Source organism: Arvicanthis niloticus, chromosome 4, assembly GCF_011762505.2.
Source record: "Arvicanthis niloticus isolate mArvNil1 chromosome 4, mArvNil1.pat.X, whole genome shotgun sequence".
NCBI lineage: Eukaryota > Metazoa > Chordata > Mammalia > Rodentia > Muridae > Arvicanthis > Arvicanthis niloticus.
This window is the reverse complement of record NC_047661.1, coordinates 124,888,718-124,901,674: the sequence shown is the minus strand read 5'-3', so window position 1 is coordinate 124,901,674 and position 12,957 is coordinate 124,888,718. Positions and strand designations below refer to the sequence as shown.

Sequence of the window (12,957 nt, the reverse complement as noted above, 5' to 3'; positions counted from 1 at the left end):
AACTGCATTTTGTTGTCATTAGTTTGTATTTATTTCCTAAGAAGAAAATTGTGAAGATTTAAAAAGCATATGGAATTTGTAGCACAGGCCTTTGGGTGGGAGCTGTAATGGATCAGTCATTAATAATGCAGAGAGTCCAACTGAAAATACTAGGAAAAGTCCCACAAAGGCATATATAGTTCGAGCTATTAAGTATCCGTTCATTAGTCCTCTCTAGTAAGGGCAACTTTGCGGAGCACCCAGGCCTCTCCTCGTCTTTAGGTCCATTAGTCTCTGAACGTTGACTCTTTGTTTGTGGAAATTGGCTCTTTTAAAATCAAGCACTTATGAAAGCTTTAATATTTTTCACCTCATATAGTGAAAAGGGAGAGCTGGGGTGTAGATCAGGTGTGCTTAGCATGACGGAGGCCCCGGGTTCAGTCCCTAGCACAAAACCCAGGCAAAGCCCAAAGTGAAATGTAGGTGTTAAAAAGTGAAATGAAACATTTTGAAATCACCAACTGCAGCAGGGTAGAGGCAGATTTAAAAACAGGAACCTTCATTTTTACACTTTCCAACAGTTACCAATTTAGTAGATGTTAGAAGTTCACTGTGTCCAAACTTTAAGTCTGGAGATGGCTGAGCGTCCCAGGTGTCACATGCGTACAAGCAACCTAGAGTAGTGTGCTTTTGCTCTAACACGGGTAGACTTCACCGATTGAATAGAAAAGAGAAAATACCATTCAGAACTAACATCAGAAACTTGCCCCTTTCTTTCAAAATGTAGATCAGATATCCTGATTGCTTATTTACCTGAATGGCAGATCTTCCCATCTTTGATATTGTTTTGCATATAGGACTGTTAATTTCATTGAGACTTCAGCTGACGGCGTCCCTTACATGGACATAAATGGGGTTCAGTGATGGTCATGACAATACATTTGAATGAGCAAATCCTAACACTTGGCAGAGTGTCAACCGCCCTCTGTCTTGCATAGCTCAGTTTCCTCAGGCTGTAAGACATTGCCAATCCTGAATAATTCAGCTTTTGCCATTTTCTTATGACTTTTCTCTCTCCCGGTTTCAAGAAACCGTGTTAACGTGCCCACAAAGAGGAAATTTTGGTGTCACAAAAAGGATTTTCAAAGGCTTCTTAAAATGCAATTTATACTTCACTGGTGTGTGGCCCCAGTTGTAATCAAAGGTGGCTACACTCTTCCAGTTTGGAGCAGCTACCTCGGATGCTGTTTCTGTGTGAGTGGCAGGCGAGGCCTGGGGTTTGCTTTAATAATCCAGAGCATTTGCAGTGACTTGGATTTCACCTTGAGGATGTTATTTTTGGTTCTCTGCAATACCACAGAGGTTATTGTGGCCACACATGTGGGTTCAAAAATTTGACACAATTTCTGGTACCAAGTTGGCCCAAATTTCCAGACCAAAAATATGCATTTGTTTGCACTGGTCTTCAAGCCTGTCTTTTAAAATACTTGTGTTTTAACTTTTCCAAGAACAAGACGCCCGGTAAATCCATTTCATCTTTTCTCTGTTGAATCTGTAGGCTTTCGCTATGTTTCAGATGCACAGGCATCTTTTAAGGCCCCTTCCTGAAGAAAGGTACCACCGTGTGAGGTTTGGGCTCACTGGGGTTGTGGGAGAAACAGGATCGTTGCACACACTGTGAGCACGTGACCAGATGAAGTGTAGAGGAAAGCCTTGGAGACTGCCAAGAGTATGTTCAGAATGAAGGGTGTGGAAAGACCTACATTTCAGGCCTGTCAGAGGAGGGCTGCAGGATACAGGCTGTTTTGAGGTGTTTGAACAGTGTTCAAACACTTCCTCCGAACAGTTCCACGGAAAGTGGAAGAAGCCGGACTTGGGCTGTTACCTTGGGATGCCTGTGGAAAGAGCTTGCTTGCTCCGTTAAGATCATGTAGACCATAACTGTTTATAGTCTCAGTTGAAAGAGTATTACATTGAATTGCTAGTTTCTGATGTAGGGTAGTCACGAAATAGACAATATTGGAAGGGATGGAAACCTAATTAGAAGTTGTGGATGGATGGTAGTCCTGCTGAGAGGCAGTGAAGACAGACAGACATTATAATAATTGGGTGTAATCAAATAAAGAAGTGAGAAATCACTAGGACCAAGGTTCTAGCCAGATCCCACCCATAGGGAGAGGCATCTTCCTGTTTCTCATAATACTTAGAAGAGTGTAAAAGGAAACAGAAGAGCATAAGACTAAATGCTCCCTGCCCCCAGTTTGCTTCAACCTAACTTGGAGGTGGACTTATTTACGTGATGCTGGAGGATGCGATGGAGGCCTTGTGCCTACAAGGTAGGCAAGCGCTCTACACTTGAGCCATATCCCCAGGCCCAGTAAGTGTATTTTTAATGTGATATTTATGCAAAAATAGATTTTCTTTCCTTTATTCCTATCCCTACAAGTGTTTCTGGGGTGAAGTGCTCTGTATTCCAGTAGTGTGTTTTCCAAACGTTCCTATAAAATGAGACATTGTTTTTAGGCTATACGTTAAATTTTCAGTCACTTAATTGGTTTATGAGAGTTTCCATAGTCATCAGCTTTGTAATCTATTTCAAACAGAATTTCTACTTCATCCAGGATAGATATATTGAGATGTTTGTCATTGCTCTGGTCTTTCTGTTTTAAGAAGTCTGTGAATAAATAACTTAATAGTCATTATTCATATGTTTCCTTAGTTATAAGTGTTTACTTACAGGAAGTTTAGAAGTCTCTATGCCCCTGAATATTTGTTTTTTATTTTTTTATTCATGGCAGTTTGTCTTTACTGAGTTGATCTTTCTCTTTTGTTATCGTAAACTCTTGATGTTATATATTCACTGAATGAAATATAATTAATTAAATGCGCATATTAAAAAGTAGAAAATGTGTTCTCTATAAGAGTGAGAAACCCTTGGTGGAATTTCAAAGTGGTGGTTTATGCCTATACTGTCAGGAGGAAGAGGCAAGAAGATTGCCATGAATTCCAGGACAGCCTATTATAGGGCCTGTCTCAAGACCACCAGAAACGGAGAGTCCTAGGCAGCAGTAGTATTCAGTTTGACTGGTGGTCCTTTGTCATATGTTAATTGAGTAACGGCCAGGCTGTACTTGGTCTATCAGTGATGGGTAAGCTCAGAGCAGCGTCAGCCGCAGTGGGCTCTCAGGATCTCCTTTTGGCAGGAGTTACTTGGGAATTCAACCTAGCAGGCCTCATCTTTGCTAGGCTAAAGCTGCTACACTGAGCTGTACCCCAGCCTGAGTTTTGTTTCTGCAGGGGGGACAAGTTTGGTCATTGTACTTTTCATAGAAGTGAGTACTTTGAGTGTCAAGACGATAGTCAGGTTCACAACCTAGCTAGCTCAGGCTTGCCACTGATACAGGGGGAATAACAGTAGAGTAGGCATGCGATCTCCGGTTGCTCTGGGCATATCTCAAAGTTGGCTTGCCTCTAGACAGTATGTCGTGATGCAGTCTGTTGAGATGGAGTTTGAAACTCAGATCTGATTAAATGCTTCCCATCGCTGACTTCGATGTAGATTTAAAGCTGGTGAATGCTGGTTCCATTGTTCAGGTGAGCCGTGTCTTTTGGCACTTTGGTTTTTTTACTTTTCAGATTTTGTTTTCTGCCAGTTTTGTTTTGGCCAGATTCTCCTTCTTTTTTCGTTTCTGCTCAAGGCTAAGATTTCCCCAATTCATCCCATTCCAATCTCTGTGTGTCTTGGTGCCTCTCTCTGCACCTCTCTGCACCTCTCTGCACCTCTCTGCATATCTCTCTCTCTCTTTCTCTCTCTCTCTTTCTCTCTCTCTCTTCCTCCCTCCTTCCCTCCCTCCCTCCCTCCTTCCCTCCCTTCCTCTCTACCTCCCTCCCTCCCTTCTTATTATAGATTTCCTAGTTCAGATAGCTTAGATAATAACTTAGTAACTACCAGGTGAAAATGAAGGTCTAATGCTGAGAACAGGCAGTATTGTCTCGCTATTTGAGAGTGTCAGAGCACTTTGGTCGACCCTTTCTTGGGACTTAAGTACAAAAGGTAATGCTTTCACTTTTCCCCTTTGCAATGTGTTGCCTGATGGAGTTGCCATGCAGAAAGCATGAAAGCCGACTCTCCCTGACCTTCAGTCATAGCTCCAGCATCCCTGCTCCCAGCATGCCTTGCCCGTATCACCCCCAGCATTAGGATCCTCCTACCTATTAATGTCTCGATAAGAGAGTCAGTAGGGAATCTTGTCAGAGGGTCTGGGATGTGGACTTGTTTCTCTTTCCTTCAGAAAGGATCAGTCATGCTGGGGACAAGATTCAAGGTAATCAGCATGAAGCAAAGGGAGTGACCTGTACATTCTTGTTGGTGTCGAAGTGTGAATTTCATTGTATTTAGTGGGTTGTGGAAACTATATACAACGTCATGTTTGGGAGGTAAAATATATAAAGAGATGTTTTCATAATATTGTAGTAAGTGTGTGCTGAGGCTGTTGCCAAACCCTGCTACCATCGAGTCATCTAGCAGCCTGTGGAACAAAGGCATTTAATTTTTACGTGAGACGCTAACACAGGTGGCTACGTTTTTTGGCATCAGAGCATGTTCTGGAATGCAAAGAGCCATTTGTCCACAGCTCTCTTCTTCAGTGGGTGATGGTCCCTCAACAGTGGATTATCTTTATCTTTTAATTGTGAAATGATAGGTTTTTTTTTTTTTTTTTTTTTTTTTTGAGGGGGACAGGAGGGTGGTTCCCCGCCTTACGAAGTGCCTTATATTAAAATCTGATTAGAGTCTCATTGAGTTCTTGCTTTCACAGCAGAAGTCTACTGCAAATTGTGTTAGATGAAACTGAATAATAGCTATGGCTTGATTTAAAGTATTAATAAAATCTAAATTTATACATAAGGCTGTACGATTTCAGGATTTTAATTTAGTGAAATGCCAGATAAATGCCTTCGAGTTTAGTTTAAGAAGTGTTTCACGAGAAACGCTTCTTAACCAAATTAGGACAGACACACATATCAGACCCTTTACAGACTCTAATTATTAAAACCTGCTAAATTTCATATTTAATACCTATGTGTCTCTTTGTAAATGAGTTGCTTAGGCTTATTGTCAATGTTGAATTTATGTATTACGGATAATTAGCTTGCAGACGCTGGTGTGATTTCAAAGTAGCCATGGCTTTTCAGTAGTCAGTGTGAATCAGAGTGCAAGGCAACGTTCTATAGTGTGTGCATCTCAGAGAAGACGCCTGATAGGTTCCTTACAGACGGCTGGTGTTCACCTCCAAGTCATTCAGAATCAGGGTGCCTTACGAGTGGTGACTGATTGTTCTTGCATTTACATTTTATTTTTTCATTCTTCATTCTGGGTTAGCATTTGACTTGGTCTTGTTTATGCTAGACAAGCATTGACCCATATTTTTTAACCTATATGTTACCCCTGTTCAATGATGTCATTGTTAAAGAGTTGCTTTACTGATAGAAGCAGTTATTTTCCCATCTGAACATGTGGAAGTTGAAGCTTACTTCAAGAGATTTGCAATAGAAACAAAAATCATCAAGATTTTTTGGATGCACTTTGCAAAACAGGTGTCTAATCTGTTCATTCATGTAATTTTCAGTTTTTATCTAAAAGCAAAACTAGAAGATTCAGTATTAGCAGCTTCATATAATTTAACAGGCTTTATTTCAAAATTGTTGTAAATTGTGAAGGATATCCATGTGTATGTGTGTGCATATGTGTGTATGTATATGTGTGTGCATGCATGTGTTTGTGTGTGCATGTATGTGTATACTATTATTCTAAGTAAGCATTTTAAAGTTGATCAGGATAATTCTTCTGGCTTGGAATAGAGCTGCAGGCTTCATTTTAGTCATAATTTGGTGCCTCTGCTTCCTCAGCCTTCACATGAGGACTTGCAGTGGTTCTAAATTTTTCTCTGGAGGGGTTGGTTTGACTCCTGTTGATGCAGAGAATGATAAGATGATCATTTATATGATATCAATAAGTTCATCTTTCTGACAAAATACCCATTTCTGTTTTGTTAATGCATATTCTTCAGTATTTAATTGAAAAATAGGCCTTCCGGGGGTGGGGTGTAGTACACTTTTTGGAAGCTCTCTGTAAATTTGTTTCTAATTTAGATTGAAATTTGTCTCTGCTTTACCCGTGAGCATCCGAACCCCACTGACTTCCTTTATGGCCTCCTGATCCTACACATGACATCCCATGCTTCGGTTTCTTCCTTTACCTTCCTTCTCTCCTTGGCTTCTTGCCTTCCCTTCTACAGTGTTTACCATGGATTTGCTTCCTGTCAGGCATTGTGAATGGTATCTGGCACTTTATAAAGTGATAGATGAGAAAGCCATGAGATCTGTTTGCAATTAGCTCATGAGCTTCTGAAAACAATCCTTCACATCCTTTTTGATATTAGTGAACTCATTGTACCATGGTTAAAAATCGTCTTTTCCCCTAGTTTCTGTTGGAGGCTGCACAGAGGCTCCAGTTAGAGAAAGACAAGTGATCGACCAAATGAGTAAGGGGCAAACGATATTCCCTAGCAAAGGACAAGTGGCCAAGGAGTTGCAGGGAGGAAGAGGAGTTAGAAGTGGTACAGATGCCCACAGCAGCAAGCCTAGTGTGCTCTGAGAACATGAATGCAATAGACTAGATCACTACAAACTGGAAAACACAGAGAGACTGACTGACCATTTTCACTTCTAGATGTGGGATGAAAGATAAATGGGTTTAAGATGGTATTTCCCCCATATTTGATGACTCTGTCTTGTATTTGCTGTGTTAGCTGCAAGCGTGTTCACTACTCATTACACACAATCAGGATTATAGCCCAGAACAGGCATACAGCAGGAGTACCTACCTCCTTCTTCAGCACATTGACTGCAGAAGCACTTCTCTGTCTGCCCTTTTCTTTGTCTTTGCTGCCATTCTTGGATGCTAGTGGTACCCAGCTCAGTCCCTTCTACAAAGTGTGTACTCAAGAAGGACTTTTTTTTTTTGTCAGGTAGAGGTGCTGGAACCTTGGAGATAGAGCCTTACCCATGCTGGGCAGGTGCCCCACCACTGACCCCAGTCATTCTTTCCTTGTTTTGAGACAGGGTCTTTTAAACTGTCCAGTTTTGGTTGAACTTCATCTGCTACCCAGAGTGATGTTGAACTTCCCATCCTCCTGCCTCAGCCTGCCAAGGTACTTGGATCACAGGCCTCTACCACCGGGCCTGTTTCACTCTCAAGAGACTTAGTTTGAAGAAAGATAAACATTGACAATTTTTATCAAGAGCTTAAAAAATAAAATTTCCAAGTGTTTAAAAGAGTTGACATAATCTGACCCAGTCCAGCTGTCAACATGTGATGCAGAGTCAGTAGCAGGAGACCAAAGAGGGCTTCCTGATTGGCTGCTTTAGCATAACTGTGAGAAGAGGGTCTGCTAATTGGCTGCTTTGGCATAACTGTGTCCGGTCTGAATAAAATCTTTTTATGTAGAAGAGAGATCTTGTATGAATAAAAACTTTGGAATAACACCAACGTGAAAGACATATTCACAATTTATTGAGTGAATAAATTTGACCAAGCAGACTATTAGATTAAGTATTTTTGGAGTTAGCTCGGTTTGGATGTTTTACTAAAGTAATTTTTCATTTTCATTTCAATTTGTCTCTGTACCTTATGCATTCTCATGCTTCCTCGCAGGCGCTAGTTGCAGCTCCCCAATGCTAAGCAGATATAAATCACGTTGAGACAGCACTATATGTATTTGGGATAAAAATTAAAAACAAAACAAACAAAAGCTTTACAACTACAAAACACACCTCTGTCTTTCCCAAACTCAAACAGTGCTTCCGAGGAACTTCGGCTTTAAGCGTTAAGGCTGAGCTGATACTCAGTAGTGTGCTTGCTTCTCTGCTTACATATAGTAAGCTGGGTCCAACAGTTCATTGTAAACTCAGTGTTTTCGTTTTTATTATTTCTTGATAATTTATTCCTTTGTTATCGTAAGTTAGCAGTCTAAAGGTATAGGTCTTATTCGTCCTTACTCAGCAGTGTGCCGGTCCAGAAGGTTTTCCCAGGACTGACAGTGACAGCGAGCAAAGCATTGTTAATGCTAACAGTTGTTACGCTTTAATCCCCTAGTATGATTGTTTGGGGCCAGCAGGAGATTTATTAGGAATGTATCCTGTGAAATTGTGTGTGTATAAGCTGCTACTTAGATTGTAAAAACACTATTTGGAAACTGTTTAAAAGTTTTAGCTATAATTGGTACGGACGTATTAACCATGCTAAAAGAAGTGTGTGTATATGGTTGGCCCATGCGCCTTAACCTTTTTATCATTTATCTTCTTGTATTAATGGCACTGAATTATTAATTCATGAGCCCGGGTGGGAAGAGTGAAGGCACCATTTAAATGCGTGGCAAATTTATCCTTATCGCCAGAGACATGAAAAAAAGTCATTTTGTGTTATCTTTAAAATGGAAAGGACATTTTAAATTTTTCATTTACAGTAATCCACTTTACTTCCAGTAAAACACCTAGATTACTACCACCATAATATAATGTTCTTATTAAGAATTTGTAACCTCTCTTCTTTGTCTTATGTGTATAATACTGTAAAAAGTTTATCCTTCATTTACTTTTATATGATATCTGTTGTAGCTTATGATGTGACTTTTATGAGTTATGTGTTATAGTTTGTTTTAGTGGACATTACCTTTGCAGAAAGTCACATTTGCTTAAAAAAAGGATTGGTTGTGCATATAGGAATAAAGAACTTTGAAAATAATCATTTTCAACTAATAGTTGTATACCAATTATGACTTTATAGTTATTTGGGGTAATAGTAATGATTTGGCTTTGTAGAATTTTTAGAATTTCAGCCAACTTGAATTGAGCAGTTTCCCTGTGTCTCTCGTGGGCAAGGGCCAGCAGTGCCAGGCGGTCAGTGCTGGAAGCTACTTTTTCAGCAGCCGTTCCCATCATGTATTGGGTGCATTCCTAGGATCTTCTCCCAAACCGCTTTACTTTTGAGGCTCTTTTGATGGCTTTTGCATTTTCCCATGCCTGACAAAGTAGTGGGATTGCCTTTGTTCTCTTGTCTGGAACATTGTCCCCGGCACTGTGAGTGGTCCTTACTGGATCCGCTTGTACAAACTGACACCTCTGTCTGTTGCCCATATGATAGTGTATGGGCTTTCTCACCAGCATGGTGAATGTTCAGATTAATTTTCTAAAGCCAGCAGACTGAGGGGGTAGGCAATGCAGGTAGACTACAATTGTCACATGCTCATTACAGAACCTTCTGGTCAGAGTTTGTGCATCTGCAGGGTGGGTCAGCCATGGCCAGCCTGCATGAAGCTGGACTCTTTGATACCTAGTCATGCTTAATCATTTAACCTTTACCACACAGTGGTTATGTAGTAACAGAGACTATTGACTCTTACAGCCTAAACTATTAACTCTCTGGTCCTTGACAGATGATGTTATCTGATTCTTGCTACTATGCTGCAGTCCCTGCACATAACCTGGTGGTTTTACTCTTTCCAGATAGAATGAAACGATTCACAACTTTAGATGCAGGAAATCTAAACTATCAGTAGCTTTCATGGCTCCTTCCTCTCCTACCAGCTTCTTGATTTTTGGGAATTGGGGGTGGGTCTCACTGTGTAGTCCAGGCTGGCTTTATGTGTGGTCTTCCTGCTGAGACTAAAAGATACCCACTATGCGCCCATCCTGCCCCCCAAGTCAGGCTTTCACTCTGTAGTCCAGGCTGGCTCTCCTCTCCAGTATCCCAAGTGTTGGGATTGCCCGTATCAGACCCGCACACATTTTTTCTCTTTTTCTTGTATGTGATGAGGTAGCAATAAGCAATTTCCCCCTCCAAGTTCTCTAAATTAAAATGTTTAACAAGTCATTACAATATGTACGCACTATATGCTATGTATATTAATTAATTAATTCCTCACCAGATGAGGACATCTTGTAAAGTTATTTAAATGTTGAGTAAGTTTTTGCCAGTTTTTTTAACCCTCTTTTGCCTTTTGTAAGACACCGATGCGTTGTTTCCTGTGTGTCATTTGACATTTTACCAGGGGTTGCGAAATTACGTTTCATTTTGAAAATCACTTTTCTCAAAACCTCAGGCCTCTTCCAACTGTTTGAGTGGGACAGCACTAACCTAGCTTCATGTTTAAATTTTTCAACAACAAAAAAAAAAATCTTAAAAATGTATTATCTAACAGCTGTTTAAAATGACACAGTTGGTATTTATTTCTGAAGATACGTGTTGACAAATTCCTTTCTGACATTGTCTTAAACTTTTACAATAGGATCACAGTCTGTAGCCAAGCCTGCCCTAGGCTTCATTGTTCCTTAGAATTAATTCTGGTTTTGGAAGACAACATCCTGTTCTGCTCATTTATTTGGACTCAAACAGAATCTGGTAACACTGGTAGTGGATTTAGTTATTTAGAAAGATTTGATATATTTCCTGTCTCTAAAAACAAACAAACAAACAACCCCCCCCAAAAAAAAACAATTTTGAGTTTTCCTTATAGACATTTCCTTATAGACATTGATAAATACAGACAAGGAGAGGACCTAATGAGACCTCACACCATGGACTTGTTCTTTCCTGAAGTCCCTCCTGTTATGCTAATTTTGACTGTCTAGTTTTCTAGAAAGGTGGAGTATAGAATACATGAATAGAATCCATGTCAGGTTACTTATGATATCATGGCTGCGGAAATATAATAGGAGTTTAGTCACGTGGAAGCCCTTCCATGTTTTCCTTCAAAGTACTTAGGATGAAATCAGCGCCCAAAGTCTGCAGGTGGGAGCATCAGAAAAACAGACAGTTGTTGACTTTTCCTACCCTCCTGTACAGCTGCTGAACTAGAGACCCAGATGTTTATCAAGGGTCCCAATTCCCAGGAGGCATGTTAACTGTGCTCTCAATCTCAGCCTCGAATGATGCGTTAAGTTGGTGTCATGTGATCCTAGTATACATCTCCAAGAGATAGATGCCCATGCAGAAACTCTGTTACTTCCTTCCAACTTGGGTATGAAATATATTTGTTATTATGAAGTTATAAGAATTTAGTAATTACTTGTTTTACTTCTGTATTTGACATTCTCTGGCATATTTTAACTCTCCATAGAGTTTTAATTTAATCATAATCTGGGTATTTTTTTAAACAATTCTCTTAGAACATACCAGCCTAACTAGTATGTGAGATAAACAAAAGGAAAGCATTGATTTCAGAATTCAAGGTCAGAAGGGCCTTGGGGTTCCTCATTAGCCAATGAGAAGTAGGTAGAATGCTAAAATGACCCACTTCAGTGTAAAAGAAGCACAGACTCACATGGTTCTGTATAAAACAGAAGGCTCCAAGGGAGAGCTAGCCTGCGTACCAGCTTATTGCAAACCTCTGGTGCTGGACGCCAATCTTTCTTTTTCAGCCTTATGCTTTATTTTCTCTTTAGTTTATTTGCTCGTGGCTCTTTGTTGTGTGAGACATTGTAGCCCAAGCTGTCTTTGAATATGAAGTAGTCTTCTTTTGTCAGCCTCCTGAGTCTGCAGGAGTCACCTGCAGGAACGAGCATGCTAGGCTCTTGCTAAATATTTCTTAAGTTACTTTTTATTATTTTTAAAGATCATTTTGGATGCTTCTTTCAGAATTCCTCATCACCTCAGAGAAACTCTGATGGTGACAGGGTGTAGTAACATACAGCAGGCCTGGTTGTTGGGATTTCACTTATGGTTGTAGACACAGACCAAGAGGGAATTTGACTACTGGCTTCTTGTATGATAATTAAGGCGCATTGCTAATTACATTGGAGAAAATGTTTATGTTTGTTTATCTGACTTAGAAGCCACTTCCCAGGTAGTTTGATTCATGAGATTTATCAGTCTGGAATAATTTGTTAATTTATAACATGTAATTGTTAGTGCTTTAAATAGCAATATAAATGGGTAGAATTAAGGCAGCTCAACTGGAAATACTAAAAGTTAAGTTAATACATAGTTATCATTACCTAAGGGATGTCAGCTTTGCTCATGTAAACATTTTGAAAATCAACTCATTATTCTTCTGGGTTTCCAGCACTTTCATAATCACAAAATGACAGTTTACAGCTTTTATTCAAAAGTAAATTATATCAGAACACAGGCAGTACGTTTATCTGATCCACTTCCTTAGTGGACCTTGTGACTGTAGACTATGGCTGCATTTCCCAACCTGCTGGCTCCTGCCCTGGAACAGCCTGTACGTTTCTCACTTTAAACTATGTAGTTTGTCCGTCAAGTTTAACTTAATTTTTATTTGTTTTCTTATTTGTTTTGCTAGGCTGGTCATGGCTGTTTATGCACGTAACTTGTTTTTTGACCTGGAGGGTGATCCTCCATTGGATGATATGTGTTTTTTCTCTTACTCTCCAGTGCATGACAACTAGAAGTTGCTCAGTAAGAACCTGCTTATGGCTGGGTTGGTAGGTGGTGGTCAAGGTGAAGCTTCCCTCTTCACCTTGGTGGGCATGTTAGCTCTTCTCGAAGGAGGCTGGGAAGGGACGCCCCGAGCACCAGTCTTGTATTCTTACAAAGATTACTGATTGGGCCTCTCTCTGATCCTACTTGTAGTCTTGGTGCCCATACTTGGCTATTGAGCTAAAAACAACAGGTTTTTATGGGGATCCCGGAGGAGGCTGGTTAACTGGACCAGCCAGAATTGGTGAGCTAGCAACCATAAACACTCAGTGAAGAGGGTCAGTGAAGGACCTTGCTTCTGTAAGTAAAGGAAGGAGAGGTGAAGAAGATGCTGGACACACACCTGGGGCCTGTGTACACATATGCGGGTGTATGGGAACACATACATGTGGACAGGGATTCATGCATGCCATGTACAAACAGGTTATAAGTACATACATAGGTAGAGATAGCTTTTCTGGGTCAGGTGTAGTGAC

At 40.3% G+C, this 12,957-nt stretch overlaps 1 protein-coding gene across 45 annotated transcripts in view; it reads left to right on the top strand.

The window, feature by feature from the left end:
• Window positions 1–12,957, top strand: part of Adgrl2 (adhesion G protein-coupled receptor L2) — a 619,706-nt gene that overhangs the window by 461,818 nt on the left and 144,931 nt on the right. The gene's annotated exons all lie outside the window — the stretch shown is intronic.